Here is a 6,000-nt window from a genome sequence, read left to right on the forward strand (position 1 = left end):
CTATCTGCATTACATGGAAAAAGGATAACTTTAGTACTCATTGCTGGTTAGCTCAGTTGGTTAGAGTGTGGTGCTAATAACGCCAAGGTCGTGGGTTCGATCCCCGTACGGGCCAGGTTGCATTTTTTTCTCTCAACTAAACTCTTTTTTTCTCATTTAATCAAGCTCTTATAAATCCATACACTCTGTTGCTCCACTATACGTTCACTTTCCATTAGTCCTTCTTTTGCCACTGCTGACCAAAGCTCAAGCCGGCAGCGCCAGTAGAACAACACAAGTGCAAGGGATTGTCTCTCCAAGATGGAGACACTGCCTCAGACTATGTCTCGTGAGAGGTGGAGGGAGACCAAGAGCTGATTATTAGATGAGTGGGGATAAGAGGAACATAACTCAGGTGAACAGATTCTGGATAGTGATGCTATAGCTAGGATCAGCAACGTTACAGGGGAAAGGATAGGAAAATAATTAGGTGACAGAAGTATAGAAGTGGCTACAAGGGGGTGTGTCTCTTAAGAGGGCCGAAAGATACACTGAAGGCGAAGGTGAAGTGAAAGAAGAAAGAAAGATCAAAGGAAGTCGACAGTGATTGAGAGAAAACTCACAAAGGCAAATTGAGCAAAAGACAAGGCCTGGGGAGTTAGACTACTTCAATGCAAATTTACGCCGCAGATGAGCATGACAACTGACCCTTGTACAGTGGTGCTGAAACAAATTTCAGTGTGGGGGTGCTGCCATCAAAGGGCTTCTGAAAATCCAGGAATCATACAAAGAACTAGTCCTGCGGAATGAGCCACGCACATTCAGAAAGAGTGGTGATGCGTTGGTTACTTATTGGTAATCTTCATTAGCCTTAGTCCATTGCGTCCTTGTGACAGTCATTACAAAGTAAGGTGATGTCACCTTCCAACAGGAAGAAAGAACAGGAGGATCCTTAAATGCTAGCCCCATGCACCCAACCTGGGTGCCAAGCCCTTGCCAAAGGACTGATGGGAAGGTGGGCAGGATGTAATGTTTGTGACAAAGACAAGATGGACTAAGGGTAATGCAGAGTTCAAAACATTGGTACTCAAATGCAAAACCGAAAAATTATTAAGCCATAATGCTTGACAAATGTATGCTCTGAGGACCAAGTAGCCACCCTAGGAATTTCCTAGATTGTTACTCACTGGAATTCATCCGAGGAGGTGGCCATTCTTCTCGTAGACCATCCCTGAACTGGAAGATATTCTAAAAAGCCTTGCAAAGCCAGAAAAATTGACAACTTAATCCACCTACTCAGAGTCATAAAAGTCACCTTCTTGTCTTTTCCAGGCTGTCCAAAAGTCACAAACAAGGAGTCGGTTTTCCTGAACTGCAGAGGCCTGGTGACATAAATGAAAAGAGCTCTTTAAACATCAAGTGTATTCAGAAAATGTTCCTCCGGAGAGGAAGGAGAGGGAATGAAAGGAGGAAGAATTATTTCCTAAGATCTATCAAAAATAGACTTAACCTTTGCAGCAAAGGTAAGGCTAGGCCTTAAAGTTACCCCATCTTCCAAAGTATCAAATGAAGAGAGGACAGCATTTTAAGGCTCCCAGCTCCCCAATTGTTCTCAGCAAGGTGATAGGAAATAGGAAAATAACTTTATAGGAAACAATCTTTATGTCTACAGTATCCAGATCCTAATAGAGATAAAATTGCAAAGCCTATAAAAGAGTAGGAAGATTCTGAGTTGGAGAAAAGGGATTTTTCAACTGGTCTTACAATTTACAAAAGATCGGAACAGTCTAGACACCAAAGATTGTAACATCTTCGAAGGTACAGAAAAGTCCCTAAAAACCTTTATCGCAAAGCAATGAGCTTTCAGAGTGGAAAGAGATTCAAGTGAAACCCATTCAGAAGAAAATGCACAATAGCAGACAAACTACAGGTAGGTGCCAAAAGATCATGAGCAGAACATCACGTCTCAAAAGACTTCCAGTTCTTTGAGTAAGACTTCAAAGTAAAAGGCCTGCTGGAGTGCTGAATTAACTCCACTAAGGAAGAGGAAAGACCCTTTGCTAGCAGTCCAGACTTCTCAACCTCCAAAGCGATAGAGTGAGTTGGAGCAAGAAGGTCAGGGACGACGTTCTGAGAGAGACACACTTGAGCAGTACCCAAGGAGGTAGAAGAGCCAGAGGTTCAGAAGAGGAAACCATGACATCTCTGGCCAATAAGGGCCCACAAGAATAAAGTTCCCTCCCCACTGCTGAGACTTGAAGAGAACCATCTGGATCAATAAAAAGTGGGGGAATGTATAAAGGAGACTTCTCAGCCACTTTATCACCAATACGTCCACTACCTAGGCTCCTTGTTCCGGAAGCCTGGATCAGAATCGACAAAGATGAGCATTGTCCTTGTTTGAAAAGAGATCCAGAAAGGGTTTCACAAACTCTCGGCATATCTCTCAAAACAACGACCTGGATAACGTCAACTCCAGCAAATTTGGAAACCTCCAGCTGTCTGCCATCACATTGTCGGTGCCCTTGATGTGTACTGCCGACGTGTGCAACAGGTTGATCTCTGCCCAATAACCCAATTGTTCTGCTATTGCATTGAGGGATTTTGAATGCATGCTTCACTGTTGGTTAATGTAAAAGACAGCTACCTTATTCTCTGTCTTTACTAGCACATTGTTTTGAGACAGATGATGATGGGAAAACTTCAAAGCCCTGTAGATTACCATCAACTCCATCTATTTCCATGACCTCAGACTCTCTAGGAAAGACCACTTGAATCGACAGGATCAGTCCAACACAGTAGCTCTCCAGCCAGGTTTGCTGGCATCTGTTGCGAGGATTCAGGAGCATCCAGGTATATTAGTGTCCACTTAGACCAGTGGACTTCAAACTCTTTAATGCCGCATCCACCCAATGGGAAAAAAAAACATTGGTGCCTCCCCTCTGAATTGTCCACAATTCTTCTATTAAATTGACACTGTTTAAATATGCCTAGACCTATTTAAACATTGCAGTTAAGTTCTGTTACTGTTTTAAAAATGCAATCAAATACATGACCCCAAATATACTATTCTGGTCAGGCCTGCCCTACTAACCAATTGCAGCGTCATGCTCTGCTGAGTAAACTGATCTCACGACAGTGAGGAATGCACAGGCCGGGTGGTGCCCGGCGCACAAAAGCGTGCCTTCTTGTGTTGTACGTCTCTTCGCGCAAATGCAAACTCAGATTTCCTGCACTGTGGTCGGCAGGAGAGACATGGGAAGGCGCAGTAGGGAAGGCTTGAGCAACGAACCGTTGGCTATGTTTTGTTGTTACTTTGTTGACATGAGCTCAAGTAATTTGAAGCAGTTGGAACGGCCAGACCTAAAAAAAACTCTCTTACCTCCAACGCCGAATAACCACTATAATTATAATATCTCAAAAGCAGCTGGCCTTGTAAACTTAATGAGCAAGCAAGCCGATGCATTTTTTGTTTTGTTGTAAAAGAATAAAAATACTATCCATCCTTTCCTTTTTTTCCGGCAACAAGCAATGTTACAAAGATATCACAGCACACAGTGAGATTGAGTGAAAGAAGAGGCCCTGAGGCTGGCGTGCAGCACTCCACAGCTCTTGTTATTGTAATCCAGACAGGGGGCGGAAGGAGAAAAGTATGAAGGAATTGCAATAGTGAGACTAACTCTTCTATCTATCTGCATAACATGGAAAACGGATATCTTTAGTACTCATGGCCGGTTCGCTCCGTTGGTTAGAGCGTGGTGCTAATAACGCCAAGGTCGCGGGTTCGATCCCCGTACGGGCCAGGTTGCATTTTTTCTCTCAACTAAACTCTTTTTATATCATTTAATCAAGCTCTTATAAATCCATACACTCTGTTGCTCCAGTATACGTTCACTTTCCATTAGTCCTTCTTTTGCCACTGCTGACCAAAGCTCAAGCCGGCAGCGCCAGTAGAACAACACAAGTGCAAGGGATTGTCTCTCCAAGATGGAGACACTGCCTCAGACTATGTCTCGTGAGAGGTGGAGGGAGACCTAGAGCTGATTATTAGATGCGTGGGGATAAGAGGAACATAACTCAGGTGAACAGATTCTGGATAGTGATGCTATAGCTAGGATCAGCAACGTTACAGGGCAAAGGATAGGAAAATAATTAGGTGACAGAAGTATAGAAGTGGCTACAAGGGGGTGTGTCTCTTAAGAGGGCCGAAAGATACACTGAAGGCGAAGGTGAAGTGAAAGAAGAAAGAAAGATCAAAGGAAGTCGACAGTGATTGAGAGAAAACTCACAAAGGCAAATTGAGCAAAAGACAAGGTCTGGGGAGTTAGACTACTTCAATGCAAATTTACGCCGCAGATGAGCATGACAACTGACCCTTGTACAGTGGTGCTGAAACAATTTTCAGTGTGGGGGTGCTGCCATCAAAGGGTTTCTGAAAATCCAGGAATCATACAAAGAACAAGTCCTGCGGAATGAGCCACGCACATTCAGAAAGAGTGGTGATGCGTTGGTTACTTATTGGTAATCTTCATTAGCCTTAGTCCATTGCGTCCTTGTGACAGTCATTACAAAGTAAGGCGATGTCACCTTCCAACAGGAAGAAAGAACAGGAGGATCCTTAAATGCTAGCCCCATGCACCCAACCTGGGAGCCAAGCCCTTGCCAAAGGACTGATGGGAAGGTGGGCAGGATGTAATGTTTGTGACAAAGACAAGATGGACTAAGGGTAATGCAGAGTTCAAAACATTGGTACTCAAATGCAAAACAGAAAAATTATTAAGCCATAATGCTTGACAAATGTATGCTCTGAGGACCAAGTAGCCACCCTAGGAATTTCCTAGATTGTTACTCACTGGAATTCAACCCAGGAGGTGGCCATTCCTCTCGTAGACCATCCCTGAACTGGAAGATATTCTAAAAAGCCTTGCAAAGCCAGAAAAATTGACAACTTAATCCACCTACTCAGAGTCATAAAAGTCACCTTCTTGTCTTTTCCAGGCTGTCCAAAAGTCACAAACAAGGAGTCGGTTTTCCTGAACTGCAGAGGCCTGGTGACATAAATGAAAAGAGCTCTTTAAACATCAAGTGTATTCAGAAAATGTTCCTCCGGAGAGGAAGGAGAGGGAATGAAAGAAGGAAGAATTATTTCCTAATATCTATCAAAAATAGACTTAACCTTTGCAGCAAAGGTAAGGCTAGGCCTTAAAGTTACCCCATCTTCTAAAGTATCAAGTGAAGAGAGGACAGCATTTTAAGACTCCCAGCTCCCCAATTGTTCTCAGCAAGATGATAGGAAATAGGAAAATAACTTTATAGGAAACAATCTTTATGTCTACAGTATCCAGATCCTCAAAGAGATAAAATTGCAAAGCCTATAAAAGAGTAGGAAGATTCTGAGTTGGAGAAGAGGGATTTTACAACTAGTCTTACAATTGACAAAAGATCAGAACAGTCTAGACACCAAAGACTGTAACATCGACGAAGGTACAGAAAAGTCCCTAAAAACCTTTATCGCAAAGCAATGAGCTTTCAGAGTGGAAAGAGATTCAAGTGAAACCCATTCAGAAGAAAATGCAAAATAGCAGACAAACTACATGTAGGTGCCAAAAGATCATGAGCAGAACATCACGTCTCAAAAGACTTCCAGTTCTCTGAGTAAGACTTCGAAGTAGAAGGCCTGCTGGAGTGCTGAATTAACTCCACTAAGGAAGAGGAAAGACCCTTTGCTAGCAGTCCAGACTTCTCAACCTCCAAAGCGATAGAGTGAGTTGGAGCAAGAAGGTCAGGGACGACGTTCTGACAGAGATACACTTGAGCAGTACCCAAGGAGGTAGAAGAGCCAGGGGTTCAGAAGGGGAAACCATGACATCTCTGGCTAATAAGGGCCCACAAGAATAAAGTTCCCTCCCCCCTGCTGAGACTTGAAGAGAACCATCTGGATCAATAAAAAGTGGGGGAATGTATAAAGGAGACTTCTCAGCCACTTTATCACCAATACGTCCACTACCTAGGCTCCTTGTT

The sequence above is a fragment of the Pleurodeles waltl genome, chromosome 12 (genome assembly GCF_031143425.1).
Source record: "Pleurodeles waltl isolate 20211129_DDA chromosome 12, aPleWal1.hap1.20221129, whole genome shotgun sequence".
NCBI classification, from domain to species: Eukaryota; Metazoa; Chordata; class Amphibia; order Caudata; family Salamandridae; genus Pleurodeles; species Pleurodeles waltl.